Consider the following 23,945-nt stretch of genomic DNA (forward strand, 5'->3'; position numbering starts at 1 on the left):
CTCAGGGTTGGACTGGCCCATCAGATTACTAGAGGATCCTCTCAAGGGCACAGGCTCTCACACAATAATGGACCCTACAGGTCCAGCTAAAGACAGTGCAATTTGGAGCAGACTTTGTAGCCAATCCCCCGCTTTAGGATCTATTTCTTATGAGTGGACTCACAAATAACATATTTGGCCATACTAATGATACGTCCTGTGTAGAAATGCACATGTTCTGTATGGTTGAACCGTGGGCCCCCAAAAGAATTTCCGTTGTTCAAGGAACCCCAGTCTGACACTGACGACACTACTTGTTCTAGTTATATAAAGCTTTTTAATAAATTTCAAGATCATACAAAACACTAATAACAGCATTTAGTCTCACAACTAACTATCAAAACCTCCTGACTTTAATCTTAAATCTATGCAGATTTAACACGGTCACACTCACAAGAGTTATTTACGGAGTAGTAGGCTAAAAAGCATAAATTCTAATTAAACTTGTACAGTTTATGAACAGAATATATTAACATAGACATACCACACTACAAATAAATGACTTGCCTCTTTCAGTGTAGTGGTCACAGCTTGTACTCATGGTTCTGCAGTCATATATAACAGCGGACCACAATAATGTAATACGCTAAAAAATATTCTTTTTAACCCTGGTCACAAATCTGGAACTTTCACTCTCCAATATTTAACTTATGTCATCATAACTACCTCATGTAATTGACATTAAAACACATAATAAAAAAAGCTCAATAATAATAACAATATCTGTATATATGGGATATTTTGATATTGGAATCAGGGCCGGCCTTAGGATAGATGGCACCCCGTGCAAAATTATCTTTCGGCACCCCACCCCATAATAAAAAAATGCCTTATAAAAAAGTATAATGCCCCCTACAGTATAATGCCATATATAGTTGCCCACACAGTATAATGCACCTTTAGTGCCCCCCATACAGTATAATAATAATAATAATAGTTAATAATATAATTTATTATAACCCCTTCAAGGACACAGTATTGTGTCCTCTAATTGTGCCAACACAGTATTATGCCCCCTAAGTGCCACACACAGAATATTGCCCCCTGTAATGCCCCTACAAAGTATAGTGTCCGCTTAGTGGCCTCCACACAGTATAACGCCCCCTCCCTGGCTGCCACACACCGCCCCACTCCCTTGTATATAGTCCCCCCCTGTAGATTGTGCCATAAAGCCTCTCCGTAGACAGTGCCATAATCCACCCACCTCCTTCTTTTAGACTGTGTCATACAGTCCCCCACCTCCCCCATGTAGACAGTGCCATAATCCCACACCTCCCTGTAGACAGTGCCATAATCACCCACCTCCTCCTTGTAGACAGTGCCATAAAATCCCCTCACATCCCCCTTGTAGATCGTGCCATACAGCCCCCCACCTCCCTTCTGTAGACAGTGCCATATAGCACCCTACCTCTCCCTTGTAGACAGTGCCTCCAAACAAAAAAAAAATTGACTCACCCAGGCCCCGTTCCCACGACGAACTGAGGGTATGATCACACAGAGGATTGTGTAAGGCAGATTTAGAATTGACAGCGTTATCTGACGGTGTTTTTTTGCATTTTTTTTTAAAGCCATTTATGCTAATGCAAAAGACGCAGGCAAAAAAGCACTCCAAACGAGAGCCACAAGTATTTTCTGCCTGCTATTAATTTCAATTAGAGGTCAGAGGGGGGAAACCAATTGAAGACCATCAGTCCCCCACAGTAAAATGACCATCAGCCCGCCACTCATAGATTTTCCCTGTAAATAGAGCCACATAGCCCCTTGTAGGTAGTGCCACACAGCCCCTTGTAGGTAGTGACACACAGCCCCCTTGTAGGTAGTCCTACGCAGCCCCCTTGTAGGTAGTGCCACACAGCCCCCTGTAGGTAATGCCACATAGCCCCCTTGTAGGTAGTGCCACACAGCCCCCTTGTAGGTAGTGCCAGTCACCCTCTTGTATGTAGTGCCACACAGCCCCCTTGTAGATAGCACCCCCCCTTCCTGCAGATAGTGCCATAAAAGGACAGAGACATCAGGTGCTTCTCCTAGAGTGGAATCCCCTCTCACAGTGTCGGCAACGCTTTGGACGGGGATTTCTCTTCAGGAGTTGCCCCTGATGTCACTGTCCATATATGGACAGAGACATCAAGCACTCTGTCCAGTAGCGGAATCCCCGGCCACACGGGGATTCCGCTCCTTCAGGGAGCTACAGTGGCGCTAGTAGATGGCAGAACAGGGAGATTCCTCTCTGCTCTGCTATAGTGTTCAATAGTATTTGCGTCCTAAGTACAAGAATACTATTGAAAGTGGCGTCGCTACGCCACTGAGAGAAGAAGCGCCCGGGCGGAAAGGCAGCTGCTGACTCGCCAGGCCCAGGCGCTTCTGAAACAAGCAGGGGAAGGGAGCTAGCGCAGCGCCCCCTTCCACCTGCTGGAGTGATGCACCCTGTTCAAAGGTCGCACACCGCTAAGGCCGGTCATGCATGCACAGCACTGTATATAGCAGCTCGCTCACACGTCTGGATTAGGAAAACACACAAGGCTCAGCATCACCACACTCTTCCTTTGCCCCCTCTGACTTGGATTTGCTGCGTTTTCTGCATTTCCCATGGTTTTCTCCCCCTCTTTGGCCATTTTTATTCCTCTGGACAAGTTTCATTTTTTATGTGCTTAAACATACACTAAACTATCCTCTATGCCAATGCTACTCCCCTCTGCCCCTACTTCAGACACACAAAGAGATGATGACAATCCAAAATGGTTTATGGTAGGCAACTTTCTGAACTGATGCAGAACCTCATTCAGAAGTGTAAGGCGAGGTTTACACATGACAAATTCAACAATCCAGAGAAAAATGAAAAGCAAAAAGAAGCAACTCACCATCCTGCGTTAAAATAATTTCATTTCTGCTCATGGACAAGGGGGTGAGGGAGGATGTTTCCAGCTGTTTTGTGTAACAACACTTCAATGTCCCGATTTTAATGCAGGATGGTGAACTGTTGCTTTTTGCTTTTCATTCTTCTCTGGATACTTATCATTTAGCTGAGCACCACCGTCATCTGTGCATATATATATATATATATATATATATATATATATATATATATATCCAGGGGTGTAACTAGGAAAGATTGGGCCCCATAGCAAACTTTTGACTGGGGCCCCCCCTCCCCTGGGTGTCACACAACCCCCCCTTGTAGATAGTGCCTTTTTTACAGCCCCCCCTGTAGATATCGCCATACAGCCCCCCCTGTAGGTAACGCCATGCTGCCCCAACCCCCCAAAAAAATCAGAACTATAGTGTGTCCTACAAAAGACATGTATCCCCTATCCACAAGTAAGGGGATACATGTGTGATCACTGGCACTGATAAGGAGAACAGGGGACCGAAAGTCCCCCGAAGTTCTCCATGACAAACCTCTGACTTCCGGCGTCTGCGCAGCTCAATAAAAATGAAAGGAGCGCTGGTCACACATGCGCACAAGCGCGACCGGCGCTCCATTCATTTCTACGGAGCTGCCGACACAGACCCCGGAAGTCCGAGGTTTCTCATGGAGAACTTCAGGGAACTTTCGGTCCCCCGTTCTCCCTATCGCTGCCAGCGATCACACATGTATCCCCTATCCTGTGGATAGGGGATACATGTCTTATGTAGGAACAACCCCTTTAATGGCAAAGCGGGGAGATACCTCCCTGCTCTGCCGTAGTGTTCAGTGGCGTCGCGCTGTAGCAGCCATAGCGGCAGCTAGCGGAGCATCCGGCCATGGTGGGGGCCCGTGCCGGCGGGCGACACGGGCCCCCTCATGCCGCGGGCCCCGTAGCAGCCGCTACGGCTGCTATAGCGGTAGTTATGCCACTGTATATATCAACCCCCGGAGACATACCCGCTCCTAAGATAAGTGAGGACGGTAAGTAGTGCCGACCTGTTGACTTCTTTTGCTTTTTACACATGACATATTTCCTGCAGATTTATGTTGCACTAAAAAGCCGCAACAAAATACAGTATGATGCATGTGAATGGGGATTAGAAAGCCTATTTACACACGGAAAACATACTTGTAATTTAAGATCCTACTGTGAATTTTAAAATATTCTGTACTATTATAAACTTAAAGGGTTTTTCACACCATTAGAAATGATGGCACATTACTAGGCTATGACATTACTTTGTGAACAGTTGGTGTCCAACTTCTGATAGCCCTACTAATCCTCAGATTTAACGTTGCAGTTCCTTCACAGATTTCTTCTTGAATGGAGACAGCAGGGAAGAAACCAATGGGGCTTCTTTCAGATGATTTGCGTGGGTCTCACACTTCAGACCGCCATGATCATGAAATGATGGCATATTCTAGGGATATGCCTTCACTTCCTATAACGTCAATACCCTTTAAAAGTCAATCAATATACATCCTCTTCTTAAAGAAGTTCTGCAGCAGGGACATGTATTATAAAGAATATTCTACTTAATAAAATAAATCTTTAAGAATATTTGAGGCCACCAGATACCTCATGTGTTTATATAACTATGGAAGTACTTGGGACAACTAAATCTATATCCGAAGGTAGAATCTTCCATATCTTTCAACCAAATACTAATCTATTATCTCCAAGTAAACATAATCCATAACTGTCCAGAGTAACACAAGTTGCACATTAAAAGGGAAAAGAGAAAAAGTTACAGATACAATATTACATATTAGACCATTGATCAATGTTTCAGAAAAGTAACTGGGCACTATTTTATATTTGTATGCGCCTCCACAACCCAAAATATGAATGACATATGTGAACATTTCAGTGAATTCTAACTGTGTGGAGGCACAGGGGAGTTTTGCTAAAGTTAAGAGTTTCAAGCTAGGAAAGTATGACTATTTGTCAATTGCTCGACTGTTTACAGGAATAAAGCAGGAATGCCTCCCTGATACCGAGCCAGATGAGACCAATGTGCCCAAGGCAGAGACGTTTACTAGAATCTTCAGAGTTCACATTCATCAGCGACAAACAGAACATAAACTCTTCTTAAAATATGCAGAAAGTCACAATAAATAATTTACTTTAAACAATTTTCCCAGTGACACTGTAGGGACAGAGATGCATTTGGTCAGAGTTATAGCTATGAATTCCTTTACAAGGGACAAAGATTCTGTTAACTTCACCGGTCAAGGCAGAGCGGCCTGTTGGTGTACCCTGACACATAGGACCCAGGGGACATCCCGGACCAGCCCCCCTAGCTATGCCCCTGCATTTGGAAATATGGCGTAGCACTGTCTACTGTAACAGGATATCTTCCCTAGATTTACTAAATAACTGCTGGCATAATGACCAGCTATTCATCTCACATTTTCATCAGAGTCCTTGTCCGCATTTATCCACATTTTGCATCTACTACACTCTAGACCTGGTCTATATGTTACTAGAGATGGTAGAAATGTTTCACCAGGCTAGAGATTTTAAGCGGGTCAAATTTTGGAGAATCATCAGAGAGGAGAATATTTAGATTTGCTCATCTCTGATACCTGGCTGCCTGACAACTGTCGCATATATTTGACTTGACTGCAGTTTTAGTAACATGAATATCTTCTCACTGGAAGAACATTGCATTACTGTAAAGCTGCTGTTGTTCAACAATGTGGTGTGTTGTCTTTTGAGTAGCTGCTATCACATCTTGGCTGCAACACATGATGCTTTACTATTGTAAGAGACAACTCGTAGGAAAGTACCAATAACAAAAGCCTTATTCTATGTCATTTCTTGTTTTATACTCTCTGCTTTATAAATTAAACGCTCCCAATCTTAAAATGGCCTATGTGTATGTATACTTTTTTACCTATGGTTAATATTGTTTCTATTGTTACTTCTTTTTATGTTTTTTTACACGTTCTCAAAATTTTTATATTTCATTCCCTACGTGTCAGAATTATGCCTTTTTTTTTTACAGCTGGGCTTTCTGTCATTTTCTCATCTATCCTCCATTCCTTTCTTTTTTGCCGTTTAGTCACACTGTAAAGGATCTGCCAGACACAGCTTCTGTGTCGACGCCCGTGGATAATTTGTCTGCACCTGCTGAGAGAGTGACTCCATCTTCTACCACTCAGGCTGGCAGGCTTAGGAGTGGGAGAGCCTATCACAGCCTGGCCAGACGGAGCTAGCTCCCGCCCTCTGTCTATTTATACCTGCATTTCCTGCTCCTCCTTTGCCTGTGATTCTCCTGTTTCCTGGCCCAGCTGCTGCTGCTGCTTGAACTATTTGTCCCTGCTTCATATTGACCCTGGCTTACTGACTACTCTCCTGCTCTGCGTTTGGTACCTCGTACACTCCTGGTTTGACTCGGCTCGTTCACTACTCTCCTGCTCTGCGTTTGGTACCTCGTACACTCCTGGTTTGACTCGGCTCGTTTACTACTCTTGTTGCTCACGGTGTTGCCGTGGGCAACTGTCCCATTTCCCTTAGCTTCTGTGTACCCTGGTCTGTTTGTCTGTCGTGCACTTATTGAGCGTAGGGACCGTTGCCCAGTTGTACGCCGTCGCCTAGGACGGGCCGTTGCAAGTAGGCAGGGACTGAGTGGTGGGTAGATTAGGGCTCACCTGTATGTCTCCCTTCCCCATCATTACACACACCTCTACATTTCTTCCTTTAGCTCTTTCACAGTGCTCCAAATTACTAACATAGCCCTCGGTGTTGATGCCATGTCTACTGCTGATTCTCACCTTTTCACACACACAAAAACACACAGACATAAACAATATATATATCACTTTATTAGACACACTAACCCTTCCACGATTGGAGCTTCCCTGTGTGGAAATTAGACACGTAACCCTGGAGTGCAGCATAAAATTAAGTGAGTTCGTTTTTTGTGGATCAGTTTCAGTATGAATCCACATTAGAATAGGAAAATCAAGCGATATGAGCAACTTCAAATGAGGCATGATCATGGGTGCTAGATCAGCTGGGCCAGTATTTCAAAAACTGCCAACCTTGTGTGCTTTTCTTGCGCAAAGTTTTCGAGAGTATACCGAAAAAATGCATTGTATGGTATATTGAGGAAATACATCCAGCGACAGGGGATCATGTGGACGTAAACAACTTAGCAAAAAAAGGGGTCAGAGGAGGATGTCAAGAATCGTTCTGATGAACAGGCGGTGCAAAGCTAAGTAAATTGCAACCGAATACACCGCTGGTCCTCCAACCAGGGCCACTCTAGGGGTGTGTGACCTGTGCGAGTGCACAGGGAACTGCACCCTCCCAGCATCTAGGGGGCTCTGCACACACACACACACACACACACACACACACAGAGTTAACAGGAGTCGAGGAGCAAGAGCAGAGGAGGAAGTTCCACTCACAGCCTGTCCTTCAAGAAGCCTATGATCCTGTCAGTAAGGAGGGATGGTAAGTGTCTCTGTGTTTGTGTGTGTATATATTCCAGTATGTATGTGTCTGTATGAGTTTATGTCTCTTTGTAAGTGTGTGTGTTCAATATTAAAGAACAGATAAAATGAAGATATCTGTGCTGCCGTTATATACTCTTCTGCCCCCTATATACAGATGTAACCGTCTTTACCTTGACTTTTAAAGCATTTACTAAACAGTGGCAAGATCCTTTATCTTGAGTTTTTCAGTGACTTTAAATGGCTCTTGTGTGATATCATGCTGCAGCAAGTTATCACAGTCGAGATAAAAATGAGTAAATCCGTACTCTGCTGGCCCCTATATACTCTGCTGGCCCCTATATACTCTGCTGCCCGTATATACTCTGCTGCCCCATTTATACTCTGCTGGCCCCTATATACTATGCTGCCCCTATATACTATCTGCCCTTATATACTCTGCTGGGCCGTATATACTCTGCTGGGCCCCTATATACTCTGCTGCCCCTGTGTACTCTGCTGCCCCTTATATACTCTGCGTTCCCCTTAATAATCTGTTGCCGCTATATACTCTGCTGGCTCTTATATACTCTCCCCTATATATATATATATATATATATATATATATATATATGTGTGTGTGTGTCTCTGGGTGTATTTATATGTGCCTGTGTGGGTAAAGCTATCAGATTCTGTTATCTGTGGTGTTACATAGAACTGCAGGTAACATCTACTACATTATCTGTAATCAGAGAGTTATCACTGTGTGTTATCTGTGGTGTTACATAGGACTGCAGATTACATGTCTATTACATTACCTGTACTCAGTGTTACCACTGTGTTATCTATGATGTTACATAGGACTGCATGTGAAATCTACTACATTATCTGTACTGTGTATATGTGTGCTTGTGTGGGTTTATATGGGTCTGTATGTCAATGTGTCTTTGTACTTGTATATTTCTGCCTTTTAAATATTTGCATATGTTCCTGTCTCTGTATTTATGTGCCTATATATATACACATCTATATATATGTATAGATATATATATATATATATATATGTGTGTGTGTGTGTGTGTGTGTGTGTCTGTCTGTCTCTATATTTACCTTTATGTATGGATATATTCCAGAATGGGTGTATATATATTTGCCTGTTTGTCTAAATACCTATGTCTATATATGTGGTTAATTTTTGGTTTGTGGAGGACAGCAATAGAGAGTCCCACACAGGGCGCCATCCAACCTAAGGCTGGCTCTGGCTCCAACCAATGTGTCCGAACGCACAACTCTCCATTTCTTAGCATGGATAACAGCAGACGACCAGTTCGAGTGGCATTGCTGTCTAAGGGAAACAGAAAAGTAAGACTCCATCGGGCAAAAGAGTTAAAAAACTGGATTACTTTCAGTGGAAAAACATCGCCTGGTCAGATGACTCCAGATTTCTGTGGCGCCATGCTGATGTGGGGGTCAGAATTTGGCACAAGCAGTATGAACTGATAACCCCTTCCTTTCAGGTGTCAATAGTTCAGGCTGGAGGTAAAGTAATGGGGTAAAGTGTGGGGAATGTTTTTCTTGGTACACCCTGGTTTTTCTTATGCTGTGGACAGATGTTTAAACAGTAGGGTTTACCTAAGCATTGTGGCCAGTCAAGTTCATCCCACCATGGCAGCGGTTTACTCTATGGCAGAAGGACAGTTTAGCAGCAACTGCGAAAAATCTATTCTGTCCGCATGTGCCAATATTCATGCAGAATGATTTCAACACCTAGTGAAATCTATGCTACAGGGCATTGCTGTGGTTCTGAAGACCAAAGGAGCTCCAACACGCTACTAGATGGGTGTCTCTAATAAAATGGCTATTCAGTGTATATACAGTACACTGTAAATTCCCCTTAGTGCAGCACCTGATAGGCTGCAAAAGAACATTTGCTTCCATCACCTGTGGCCAGTTGCAGAAATAATCACTTTCCCTATTTTTGATAAATGTGCTTCATATTTAGGTCAAAGTTAAGATGGCAGAGGTTATACAAAAGTTACATTGAAATTGTTTCTTCTTTATTTCTATTAAAGTAACTTTCAGTAGAAATCCCATTTATTTTTATTTCTATTAAGCCCTTTTTTCCCCTCCCAGCCCTTTTCTGAAACTATAACTATTTTTCATCAACCCCATTGCAAAGGATATGGTTGGCATTGATACAGGGGATTAACTATTAAGATGGGAAATGGAGTCCAAAGGAGCCATCACTGTTCAATTACACCTTCCCAGCGGTATGAGATCTAACCTCACACCCAACCTGTTTCTTAATAATACTGATTTCTGTCAACATTTTTGACAAAAATCTAACAAATATGTTCGTGAGATGATTCTACTAAATATAGAATTCTTGCAGAGTGCATTGCAGAGTGTGAATCTTAAGATACAAGAATCTGATGACCTTTTAACGACCTTATTGCCACTAATGATTTACAACAATATAAAGAAAGCGCACTGGCATCTTTGGCTAAATTCAGGTCTAACCTGGAGAATGTGAAACACCAGAAATGGTTCCGTGACGTGGAGGACTATAAAGATGAGCGTATTTATAATTGGCTAAAGATGTCCCATGTATAGCAAAACGGCCCAAAAATAAAGACGTTTACAGACACCTGAAGGTGATGCATCTGAGGCAGCTGCGCCTTTTTTAGGGGCAACGTGGGACGCACACATAGAGCAGGCCGGAAATATAGGAGCAGATTCAAAAGCAAGGCCAGAGAACCAGTCGACAAGGGCAGTTCACACACAAGGATCGGAAGATGTATTAAATCAGTTGGTGGTAAATATCTAATCTCGTCCCTTATCCGTCACTCAAATGACTTTGTTGAATAAGGGGTTATCGTTTTGCCCTGCAGCTAAAATAGAATGGTTCCAATTGGAGTTGGACCTACATGCTTTTTTCGTAGGATTAAGCTCCAAAAATGTTTTCTGTATGCTCTTCCTTTCACAATAGGGGTTATACCAGTTAGTTTATATTGGGCAAGGTGGGTCTCTTCAAAAAAAGTGGGTGGCAACCATTCACAAATGAGACAGTTCTTAATGCTTTTACTTTTATAGTCAAACAACGTGTACATGAGTTAAGAGATTAGTGGAAACAATCCTCCCTGTTGCATCCTAATCTGACTAGTGAAGAGAGAGTTGCCCTTGAGGCTCCCTCCGGTGATGTGTCCCTGACAATCAAGCCGACAAGCTGACAAGGGCAGTGCCTTGGTTGTCATGGACATATTGCTTTATTTTTGGGAAATTAGTGTACAAGTGGAGGACTTTAATTTGTACCAAAAAATTTCTAGTGACCCTAAGTTTAAAATTCAGCATAAAATTGATGATGTGCTTTTGGTTGGGGGAGTCATTGATAGTGATTTGATGGAATTCCTTGTTGTGTCATACCCTGTCACTCCTGTCCTATATTGCCTACCTAAGATTCATAAATGTCTTGAAAAACCTCCAGGACGCCTTATAGTATCCGGGAGGGGTTCTCTATTTAATTCTATTGCCGTTTTCCTTGACAGAGTACTAAGTGGGTATGCTACCTCTGCTGCCTCCTATGTCCAAGAAATCACTGACTACATTTTGAAATTGATTAAAGTGTCACTTAGAGTGACAACTTTAAGTGTCAACATCTCTTTGGTGTCGCTTGACATGTCCAGTTTATATACCTCAATTAACTGCTTGACAGTTCTCCACATCATCCATGAAGCTCTGAAAGTGTCACATTACTCCAAAGAAGGGTCTATTTCCTGATGAGTCTACTTGAAATAGTTCTCACGGGGAACTATTTTATGTTCTGTGATTCATTCTATGTTCAAAAGAGAGGGACCACCATGGGCTCGAACGTGGACCCCACATATGCAAATATGTTCATGGCGGCCTTCGAAGAACAACACATCTATGTATCCCACCACTTCAGCCAAGCGCTGAGGTGTTGGAGATACATAGATGATATTTTTGTTATTTGGACTGGAACGATAACGCAACATAATGAGTTATTTTTTTTAAACAACATGCATGACGATATCAAATTTACGATGAATTTATTCAATGTTTCGTTGAAGTTTCTCAACACTCTGGTGTAAAGTTCTGAGGATAGATTTGTTACTGATCTCTTTAGAAAGGTTACAGACCACAATAATCTTTAGCGCTTCGATAGCCAACACCCTCGATGGATGATGGAATCCCTACCTTTCAGCCTGGTGCTGAGAGTAAAACGGGTGGTGTCTGAACCCCAGCATCTCATTAGTCAACAAGATGAAATAAGTGATAAGTTTACACAACGTCTCTATCTAAAATCGCTCTTAAAGAAACAGAGATCAAAAGTTGATGCGATGGTCAGAGTAAGCTTACTCACCCCCCATAGGCGTGAATCGTCCAACAGGTTGTCTTTTGTGTCCACTTATTCTGGCATTAGTGGCAGAATTTCTAACATCATCCGCAGTGAATGGCATATTCTCAGCAGTTTGTCTGGCACTGTTCCTGAGTTTGGTCATCCCCCAAAGATGGCATATAGGCGGCAAAAACCTTAGGGATCTTTTGGTACATGCTGATGTAGGGCCTACACATAGTTCACGTCAGATGACTTTGGCTCCAGTTAAGATGGGTTGTTTCCCGTGTTTGAATTGCGGGAATTGTGGGAACCTCATTAAGGGCAATTCCTTTATATTCCCAGTTAATGGCAGATATTCCATATAAAACATTTCCTCACGTGTACATCTTTCTTCGTAATCTATATGTTACAATGTCCCTGAAAACTAATTTATATAGGTGAAACCACCCAGAAGTGCCAATTCAAGATAACTAAACACAAGTCAACAATTCGGACCAAAATATTAGATCTTCTGGTATCAGCACATTTTGTCACCGCTGGACCTGCAGTCAGTTACCTAAAATTTTTGGGAATTCACCATATACCGTTACATAGAAAGGGTCGTGATAGAATAGCCAGCCTCAAGCGTAAAGAATTAGAGTGGATCTTTAGGTTGGATTCATTATCTCCTGATGATACATTTGTGATATTTTTTCTATCTACCGTAATTATATTGTTGTTTATTAACACTTTTATTTTTATGTCTGTAGATGTTACTTTGTGTGAGGACCACTTCAGATCACTTTCTCTGGATTCAAGTGTCTCACCTACTTCATTTCGCAGTCATAAAGCTATCTGTGATGTCAACCTATTGCAATGTATTTAGTTGTTGCCAGATATTGTATGTTGTATATTGATATACAGTTTTCATTCTGAATTAAATTATTGGATATTATCTGAACATGTACCTTTGGAGGAGGGATGGCTATGGCTATAGGTAGTATTTTAGTGTGGGCCCCACCATTGCGTTATAATAATTGAAAACACCTAGAGGTGAGATTATTGGGGTTTCCCTTTATCCCCCTGGGTTGGCAGTTGAGCATTTTTATATTTCACTTTGTGTGGTTCTAGTACTTTGGCCCCATTTTTCAGCCATGAGTACCCCCATAGGCGAAATGTATCCGTTAGTTCATTTATTATTATTAATTACATTAGTCTTATTATAGAAATGATTTGCATATCCTGCCTGCTTGGCACTTTATGACATATCACCTTATTCTGGCTTTGCCCTATGGCCGTATCTATTCTATTAGTGGGTGGGCTTATTTTTCTCCTTAAGATTTTGTTATCTGGCATTTTGCAGTTTTTAAGATGGCGCGCGCCACTTTGCGTTGAATTCTGCATGCAAAAATTGGGTTGCTGATCTGTTAATGATGCACGCACCATTCGATGCCTTTGACACTTGGTGCATGCGCTGTTCGGAACTGTCTCTGATGTAATCCTGGCGTCTGCTTTGACATGCGCAGTGGCGGGGTTGAGACGCTGACTTTACGAGGATTATGTGCTCTCTGTTTACTGAGTTCTTAATGAATAATTACCTTTTATTGATACACACACCTGGGTGAGTCACTAATTTTGACTATTTTTAAGGTTTTTTTGTACCTGCTGGATAATTTTGCTTTCAATTTGTCACATTTTTCAGGTATGTTTTTTGTAATTTATATGTCTGTATTGTATGTATTTTATATTTTTACAATAATCACTGTATAATTGATTATGACTCAATGAGTCCTTATATACTCATCACTGTTTGTAGTCTTACATGCTTGAGAAAGGTCCTGTTGGACTGAAACGTCTCATTGGGTGAATAAAGCTCACATCTTATTTGGAATTGCTGCCTCGCTTTTTCTTCTTTGTACCTACACTTGGGGACCCTGGATCCAGTCCTGTCTTGAGGCATGCACCCATATTACCGCTATCCGGTGCTGTGATTTTCTGTGATTTTGTAACTATTAAGATGGTCATACTCCGTGAGATAATTATGTTTTCATTATTAGTTCCTAATGTCAGGGATCATTACTATGTATATTGTCTGAAAAATATTATCCTCACACATATGTATATACATTTCAGTTCTTTGTGTAATATACTGATATATATAACAAGTTCTTTGTTCATGTCGGACACACCTATGGAAGACACCGCCCCCTGGAATGCAAAGGAGTGTGCAGAAGAATGTATAGGAAAACTTATAGGGAGGGGCATGTGTCTTCTCTGTGTGTGTTTCTCTGTTCTGAATAAAGTTCAGTTCCTCCTGGCTGACATTGAAGCTGTACCTCAGACATTTGTGTGGTGTACTTCTCTCCAGGCATGCCTTCAGCTTTCAATTTACAGAGGTGGTTATTCGGTGTGAAATACGGACCTGACATTTGGCACCCCAGATGGGACCTCACTCGAGGAAATATCAAAATCCGGACAATCGACAATCACAGGGTGAAACAGATAACTCAAAGTTGCCCACTGAAGGAATTTGATCACCTCCGCAATAACACGGTAAGCGAATTGATTTTATAAATCTTCGTCTTATCTGTGTTAGTGGACAGTCTTGTGGCGATCTGTAGAACCCTTTTGTTGATTTCCTGGACTATCTCAGGCGACAGAGGTGATATTTTCCGCTGTGAGGTAAAAAACCTGTGAGACCTTAGTCGCGCCCGACTAACCATCCTCTGGGTAATTAGGGACTAGATAGAAAATACGCGGGCACAATATATATGTGTGATAAGTCGTGGATAGTATTATAACCTGTCTTATACAGGGGCACGCGGGCATAAGTACATGTGTGATAAGTCGTGGATAGGCACGCGGGCATAAGTACATGTGTGATAAGACGTGAGACGCGGGCACGCGGGGTGCAATGATGCACTGATAAGACGTGTGATAAGACGTGAGACAAAAACACTGATAAGTCGTGTGATAAGGCATGCGGGGTGTATAAACTGAAAAAAACAAAAAAAAAAAACTGTTAAGTCGTGTATTAAATTGTAAGTAATATAGTGGCCAGACAAGAGAGTTGTAGACCGAAAATTGTTATATAAGTTACGTGTATAATATAGACTGTTAGAATGGATGGTTTACGGTCCATATTCAAATCATCAGGATCACCCGATCCTATTCATGATTTGGTGAAGTGAATGGAAGTTAGTAATAAGAAAGGTATTGTATGTTATATGTATTAGAAAACACAGGACCAGCCGACGCCCGGTAATGGTGTCCGTAACCTCATGTTGAGTGTGTCCTCATTGTGGGTGGGGAACCCCCCCCCCCCTTCACAGCTGCGCAATGTGTTTCCAATGGGAGAGGCTGCCCCCCACCACCCACCCCTGATGTGGCCACGCCCGGCCCAACCAAATCAGTATGAAATAATCACCTTGTTAATTTTGTCATTTGTAGTGTTTTTTTCTATTTACAGAAGTTCCAGTCTAGTTCACTGATGAAACAACACGTCATCATAATATAGAGATGGTGGCCGACAGATTGTACGGTTAAAGATGTGTTTGATACGTAGATAATTCCTATACAATGGTGTGATGAATGATTGCAGATACGTATGTTGTTTTGCCGGCATTGAAAGTGTTAAGATTGTGAGAAGTTGTGAGAAATGAGTGTGTGACCCCCCTCCCTCTCCCCTGTAGTGTGCTGTGTTTGGGAGGAGGAGGGGGGCTGACTGGGTGCAGTCTGCAGGGCTGATGGGACAAAGGGATCTCAATATGCACTGCTGAGAGATATATACAGTGAAGGAAATAAGTATTTGATCCCTTGCTGATTTTGTAAGTTTGCCCACTGTCAAAGTCATGAACAGTCTAGAATTTTTAGGCTAGGTTAATTTTACTAGTGAGAGATAGATTATATTAAAAAAAAATAGGAAAATCACATTGTCAAAATTATATATATTTATTTGCATTGTGCACAGAGAAATAAGTATTTGATCCCCTACCAACCATTAAGAGTTCAGCCTCCTCCAGACCAGTTACACACTCCATATCAACTTGGTGCCTGCATTAAAGACAGCTGTCTTACATGGTCACCTGTATAAAATACTCCTGTCAAACAGACTCAATTAATCAGTCTGACTCTAACCTCTACAACATGGGCAAGACCAAAGAGCTTTCTAAGGATGTCAGGGACAAGATCATAGACCTGCACAAGGCTGGAATGGGCTACAAAACCATAAGTAAGACGCTGGGTGAGAAGGAGACAACTGTTGGTGCAATAGTAAGAAAATGGAAGACATACAAAATGACTGTCAATCGACATCGATCTGGGGCTCCATGCAAAATCTCACCTCGTGGGGTATCCTTGATCCTGAGGAAGGTGAGAGCTCAGCCGAAAACTCTACGGGGGGGAACTTGTTAATGATCTCAAGGTAGCTGGGACCACAGTCACCAAGAAAACCATTGGTAACACATTACGCCGTAATGGATTAAAATCCTGCAGTGCCCGCAAGGTCCCCCTGCTCAAGAAGGCACATGTACAGGCCCGTCTGAAGTTTGCAAATGAACATCTGGATGATTCTGAGAGTGATTGGGAGAAGGTGCTTTGGTCAGATGAGACTAAAATTGAGCTCTTAACGGCATTAACTCAACTCGCCGTTTTTGGAGGAAGAGAAATGCTGCCTATGACCCAAAGAACACTGTACCCACTGTCAAGCATGGAGGTGGAAACATTATGTTTTGGGGGTGTTTCTCTGCTAAGGGCACAGGACTACTTCACTGCATCAATGGGAGAATTGATGGAGCCATGTACTGTCAAATCCTGAGTGACAACCTCCTTCCCTCCACCAGGACATTAAAAATGGCTCGTGGCTGGGTCTTCCAGCACGACAATTACCCGAAACATACAGTCAAGGCAACAAAGGAGTGGCTCAAAAAGAAGCACATTAAGGTCATGGAGTGGCCTAGCCAGTCTCCAGACCTTTATCCCATCGAAAACTTATGGAGGGAGCTGAAGATCCGAGTTGCCAAGCGATAGTCTCGAAATCGTAATGATTTACAGATGATCTGCAAAGAGGAGTGGGCCAAAATTCCATCTAATATGTGTGCAAACCTCATCATCAACTACTAAAAATGTCTGACTGCTGTGCGTGCCAACAAGGGTTTTGCCACCAAATATTAAGTCTTGTTTGCCAAAGGGATCAAATACTTATTTCTCTGTGCACAATGCAAATAAATATATATAATTTTGACAATGTTATTTTTTTTTATTTTTTTTATATAATCTATCTCTCACTGGTAAAATTAACCTAGCCTAAAAATTCTAGAATGTTCATGTCTTTGACAGTGGGCAAACTTACAAAATCAGCAAGGGATCAAATACTTATTTCCTTCACTGTATATATATATCAGTAATGTCTACAAACCGAAATAAATTTCTTCTCTTTTGCGCATGCGCTGTTGTTTATAAAAGTTACGATATTTATGTGATCAGATTTCATGTGTTTTGATGTTAATTCAGATGTATTAAACTACAGATACTGTGAGACACGGGGTTTTGAAAATGTATGTGCCCCCACCGTTCCCTATTTATATATACAGTTTATTGGTTTGCAGTAATTAATGTTATCAGAGATAATATTTTTTGTTTTATTGAATAACTAACTACAATTGTTTTGTTTTTGATTTCACACATGAGTTGTGTCATTGTAAAGATCAAATGTATTTTCGTCAGGAAAAAGTCATTTTTGTTTCAGGCTGTTGCACATTACAGGGGGTTAAACTAGTGCCAGACTTTGTTATGTTGAGATGTAGTTTTGAACTCTGCTACATTACTTTCGCAGAGTCCACAAAGGGGGGAAGGGTGAAGGGACTGATGAGGTACAATTTTGGTTTGTTTTGAGTTAATTAATTTGGTTTCAGGAGATCTAAAAATGTGTAAGAGACCATCCCCCTCCAGCAAATTTACACAGGAGGCAGAGGTGACGTCACTCACACGAGTCTTTATGGATTAAGATGAGGGGGAAGGCAAAACAAAAATTGTCTGGACATTGTTAATTTGATGTAAAGTTTTTAGGAATGTTTTATTTTTATTTGTTTTTGTATTAATCAAGTATTTGCAGAATCTGATAAAAGTGAGATTCTCAAAGTATTCTGGATTATCAGATGAGTGTGGAGAAGTGTATAACATTTGGTTTTATTTTAGAGGATGAAGACGCCACCCCTTTGAGATGTTCTATCTATATGTGACATGGGTTTTTAATGTAAATTTGTAATAAAGAGATTTTATTATACAGTATGTACAAGCCGGGATACGAGGCACCAGGTAAATTACCCAGAAACCACTCTCACCTTCTTGTTCATCTCAAGGAGCGGAGCTGGAGGTGCTCGCTGAGGCTTGTAACCTGGCAGAAGGTAAGACGGCCGACATTTACACTGACTCTGGGTACGCTTTTGGCATCGCCCACAATTATGGGCCCATTGGTAGTAGGAACTTTATTGGATCATCGGGTAAGCCAATTGAGAGAGCGAGAGAAGACAGAACTGACAACAAGGGTATGTGCGGCCAGTTATCAGTAAATTGGCTTGTCCCTGGATACAATAATGCCACCACTAGGTTTGTAGCAGCCGGCGTGATGTGCGCACGGCATGACATAGGTAAAACAGCAAAGGTACCTGTGAAGCCCGGCCAGATTACCCGTCCCAGCGACTGCAGAACATACAACTACCCGAGGTAGAAGTGTATGACAAAGTGCTCATGTGTGTAGACCTGTTCTCAGGGGGGGCCTGAAGCCCGGCCGGTATCTTCCCCATTGCAGACATTGTGTGTAAGTGACGGGGGAACAATGTTATCCCAAGTATTGAACTGGTGTTTGTACAATGATAAGATGTCAGCAGTTCTCTAGACATTGTCCCAAGGTTAGTTTGTTTAATAATTGTATTTAAGAAGTGTTGTGGGAATATTAAATACTGAGGTTAAGTTTTATGTAAAGTTCTGGACCAGCCTTAGCATTGGACTGTTAGAGTCATGCGTCAGATAAAAGGTACAGAAGTGGAATATTCCCATTAGAAAACATTTTTATTTGTTTATTTTTTATTTTTGTTGTGAAAGGGAAATTTTAGAGCAGAGAATTCTGTGCAGTGTATATGTGTATGTATAGATATTTATATAAAGAAGAAGAATCAGTTTGTAAGTTTTAGTTACTGACCAGTGTGAACGTTTGATGTAAAGATGCTATTTGTTAATGTTTTTCTTCAAATTAATTATTTGGGTAAGATCTAATTGGTATGTCCCAGGTTTTACAGCTGTCGCTGCTAAATTCTGTTAGAGCTGTTTGATTTGCCTACAGAACAGTCCTGGCAGACCGGTGCCAACCTTATCATACCCGCCTCCTACGAAGAGAACCGACCTTGAGAGGCCTTCCCAGGTAGAACGAACCAGATTAGAGTAAGAAAAATAGGTTTAAGACGCTTGTCAGATAAACATGTGGAATCTGTGTATCTTTCTGTGAGGTGGAGATGTTCCAGGCAATCAGCTGAGATCAAGGTACAAATCCTGCTGAAAAAGTATCACCAAGTGCAAATGAAATGTACCCAATAATTACACATCTTCTAGGTGCCCTGTCCATTGTAACAGAGAAGTTTTTCCTTATATAAAGGTGTTTGATGTCATTTAGGGGCCTGACATTATTGTATGTACTTAGAACAACGTTTATAGTGTATGCGGATGATGTTATCACCAGATTAGTATTTATTTTAACAATTGACAAGAGTTGGGGGTCCCCAGCAAGTGCCAGTAAATATGAACTAAAAGACTTTTAACACGATGAACTTTATCACTGAGATGCGGCAGGCACAGCCTGAGCCACTACAACGCGTTTATCATGAACTGACGGCAGTGTCACAATTCTAAGCGGCCACCCAGACAAGTAACTTGCCAGAGGAAGAGTACAGATGCGGAGGGTTTGATAGTCACAATACAACTCCACTAATCCGCCTACGTGGGATCTCACCCCAGGCTCACAACATGAGGTGCTATGTACAGCCTGATGACGTAAACCAAAGGAGACGGTGTCGGACAGATGAGAAGGACCAAACCAAGTCCTGATGACATCAGCAAAGTAAAGACCAAAGACCTGAGTGAATCCGACAGCAGGATCAAGTGTTTTGATAAGTGACCAGGAGGGGGTAATAATAACTCCCCCACTGGACACCAACGTAGTCTGACTCCACAATTGTGTGGGTTACCCTGAGGGTGACAGTCAGTGAAGAGCAGAAGACAGGAGAAGAAGAAGACGATGGTGTACAGGACTGGCAATGAACTGATGGGACCCGAGACCTGAGGGTGATAGCATGAGATTGGTGATAGCATTATGTTATTAGCTGAGGCCCTATTGTTTATAATGTCTGAGGTTTATAATTATAATGTGTGTAAATATGCCGCGGTGCTGCAAATTACAATCTGAGGAGTTTTATGTGAAGGTGTGAGGTGAAGGTCACTGTGCTGCCCATGACCTGTCATATCTGCAGGGGTAAAGTCCCATTAGGACAGTAAGTGACAGTGCGACAATTATTACTGTTAATAAAAATGTAGACTGGATTAATATATATATATATATATTACAACCAGCAGTGGTTTGTAGATTATATCAAGACAACCATCCTGTATCCAGAGGAGAATAGGGAAAGTTAGGACCACTCCGACACCTTAGAAGTCCAGGTACAAAGGGGGGTTACTCATCAGGAGTAGCTCGTCTCAAGCTGGTGAAGAAATCCAAAACCCCTACCCGCCTGGTTCGAGTGGTCAGTGGTAGGTTGCTAGGCAAGACTCAGGGATAGAATAATATTTTTAGGGGGGACTGTCAGGGATCATTACTATGTATATTGTCTGAAAAATATTATCCTCACACATATGTATATACATTTCAGTTCTTTGTGTAATATACTGATATATATAACAAGTTCTTTGTTCATGTCGGACACACCTATGGAAGACACCGCCCCCTGGAATGCAAAGGAGTGTGCAGAAGAATGTATAGGAAAACTTATAGGGAGGGGCATGTGTCTTCTCTGTGTGTGTTTCTCTGTTCTGAATAAAGTTCAGTTCCTCCTGGCTGACATTGAAGCTGTACCTCAGACATTTGTGTGGTGTACTTCTCTCCAGGCATGCCTTCAGCTTTCAATTTACAGAGGTGGTTATTCGGTGTGAAATACGGACCTGACACTAATAGATAGATACGTTCTGCATAACTGCTTAAAACACTAGTTCAGTTTACATTGCATCTCTTAGTGCTGAAAGACATGGGAGAGTTATCCCTCCTAGCAACCTAAACAACCATTACTGAGATTTCACAGAATGGCGATGAGCAATACATGAGAAAACAGGGCATGGTTACCAATAACATAATCTAGAAGATGCCTAGTAAACTCTGATTTTAAAAAGAGTGAATATAATCTCTTATGTCACAGGAAAGAATCAGTCATACTCATAGATGGCACAAGTGCAAAACCCCCCACAGACGTTTAGCTATGTAATAAATTATATATATTGTACAAATACATAACTGGTCCATTCTTATATACAGGGACATCGGCAGAAATAGTAAAATCTGGGTCTGTTGGGACCCTTTAAGAGCAACTGAACCATAAGAAAGCCAGTGAAGTCTATTAATCTTTAATGGCTTGTACAGTCAGTAACACAATTGTGCTTTGGAATACTAGACCAAAAGCTGAAACACAATCATTTAGTTCCTGTTCTGTTTATAATGTGAAAAACAACATTTAAGGTGTTATCTCGCCATAAGAACAGATGGCATATCAATTATATCAATGTCTGGGATTGCATCATAGCGCCAATCAGATTAATGGTGCCGTGTTGCAGTTCTGCCGCAGCGCTGGGTTGGGAGTTGTTCTGTTTTAGAAAAAAGTCTCTCCCACACACACCAACCTGGCAACCCATATGCAATTGATGCTTGAAAAAAATACCTAATTTCTCAGTACAAGATAGGTAAGCTGTTGGAGTCATGTTCTTCAGCAGTTAGTAGGACCAACTAGGTCTGATTGTGATAAAAATAGAAGTGGGGGTCCCATCACTTTCCATTCATATAGTATTATTGTGCTTCCCCATTTAAAGATAGCAGCAACCCTTCCTTACTTACTTATTTATTTATTCATATTACTGCCACTGTTAAGTTGAAGAAGATCTGATTTTGCCGAAACATTCAGTAGGCATCATCTTCTTCAAAGGTTAATCGGTCAATAATTCTACATCCAGGTGAGACTTCAATAAAACATAACCTTTATTTCAATGTTAAATAGGCACAAAAATACAACAACAAAGTGAACCCACCCTAGTGCGCCTCTAGTGTTCCTCTAACAGCAGTGTAGCTGTCCTACAAAGACATCGTCCTTCACCCTTTCCCTATCCTGCCCTAATGTGTAAGATGCCAAAACAAGAGCAGGGAAGACAATGATGAGGAGAGGACCATATCAGAGCCTACAAGTGTTGCCATAAATTCACTATGAATAACTAAATCATACATAGCAATGTGATCATCACACTGGGTTAGCAAAAGCAAAGAAGAGTCTGGCATTACTGGACTTCACGTGCTTCCTATTACCACGGCATACTGACACAGACCCTTATAACATGAAAATAAAGGTTATTTTACTAGACCAGCTGCCCTCTCAGCGGAGTGTAAGTTACTTTTGGCTACTGACTAGGTTACTATTATTGGTTACCCAACACCCTGATCTGTTGGTTCAGTGATGTGTATATGCACGCAGGTGCATCATAATACTTTTTAGGACAGTTTAAGCATTGTAAACCATTATTTCTGTGCAATATTCAGTATCTGTCTACATTAGTCTGTGTCCCTCTCACCCTACCCTTGCAGACTTGCATTGTTGTCCATTCTTGTGCTTGCCCTTACATAAAACTAATGGAGATGAAAATTTTTTAGTGTCACATTTATACTTTACCCACCACCCTTCCCCCAAACATCTCTGCAGCTCTAGCTGTGCAGTTGTTGTTGCTATATCCAGTGCCCCCCTCTCTTTAAACAGGCAGGAATGTGTATAAGGTCATCGGGGTATCCTTAGAAGCACTCAAGAATTCTGCTCTACAGTCAAAGGCCACCCAGCAGCAAAAAGGCGACAGGATTATTTTTGTAATTTGAAAGCTCAGATGAATGAATGTATATGAACCCACACACATGTAGAAAAAGAGATGATGAAAATTATTTTATAATATAACTTCCTGTGACTTACACAAAAATGTCCTTGTGTTCAGCTAAAATGAAAAGCAGATGTGAGTCATCTGACCACAGTGAGGGACCCTTCCCATACCACGTTCTTCATGCACTGAAGATTGAATTTGTAGCTAATTTTATTATCATGTATTGAATTTTCCCCTCCATGCTACTATGTTATCTCTCTGCAACATGTACAGAGTTTTGTTTTTGAATTTATTTGTCACTTTTATGCAGGTACTGTATAACCATAGGGCTTTATGTAATTGGAAGCATATAGAGGTACAATACGGCCCCATAAAAGTCCATGGGTACTATATTATGGCTCCGTACAACTCAGAGATTGTATGGAGCCGTAATAAATTCTTGTGCATAAGCTATTATGAGAATCACATAGTTAAAGGGTTTTACCCGCTATAGGAAGTGATGGCAGATTGGTAAAATATGCCATTACTTCCTTATTGATGGAGGTCCAACTACCGGGAACCTCACGATCCTCATATATTCAAACAAGGCTTTGTTGCTGTACTTGCACAGCAGGTGGTAGGGAGCGCTGCTCTGCAGGAGAACTGCAGAATGGACATCTGTCCCTTTGTTTAATGATTTGTGGGTGTCCCTGTAGTCAGACACACAACAACCATAATGTTATAGCATATCGATATAAACAAAGTTTGCCATAATATTTCTAGATGGGAATAGCCCTTTAAGGGATTATTTCTTCAAACGCTGAGTCCTAAATATTGAAAGGAAGTCTGAGCCCTTTTTATCAACATTCACAGCATTTGCATCCATTTCCTTATCCTTCAGAAACATTTGTAAGGGGGTGATACGGCCCTTCTAAAGTGAACTGTCTTCCCTGTGCATCTTCCATGTTTAGTGGTATTTTTCTTCTGTATTATCCTGTGTATGCCTGTCATATTATTAGCAGCCACAAGGTGTTACTGCAGGACGAGTGACTGAGGAGACAGAGCTGGGTGACAGGA

The 23,945-nt window shown here is 41.6% G+C and overlaps 1 protein-coding gene across 1 annotated transcript in view; it reads right to left on the bottom strand.

Moving 5' to 3' along the window:
• Positions 1-23,945, bottom strand: part of EMP3 (epithelial membrane protein 3 (MAM blood group)) — a 54,334-nt gene that overhangs the window by 16,602 nt on the left and 13,787 nt on the right. The window lies entirely within an intron of this gene.

The sequence above is a fragment of the Rhinoderma darwinii genome, chromosome 10 (genome assembly GCF_050947455.1).
Source record: "Rhinoderma darwinii isolate aRhiDar2 chromosome 10, aRhiDar2.hap1, whole genome shotgun sequence".
NCBI lineage: Eukaryota > Metazoa > Chordata > Amphibia > Anura > Rhinodermatidae > Rhinoderma > Rhinoderma darwinii.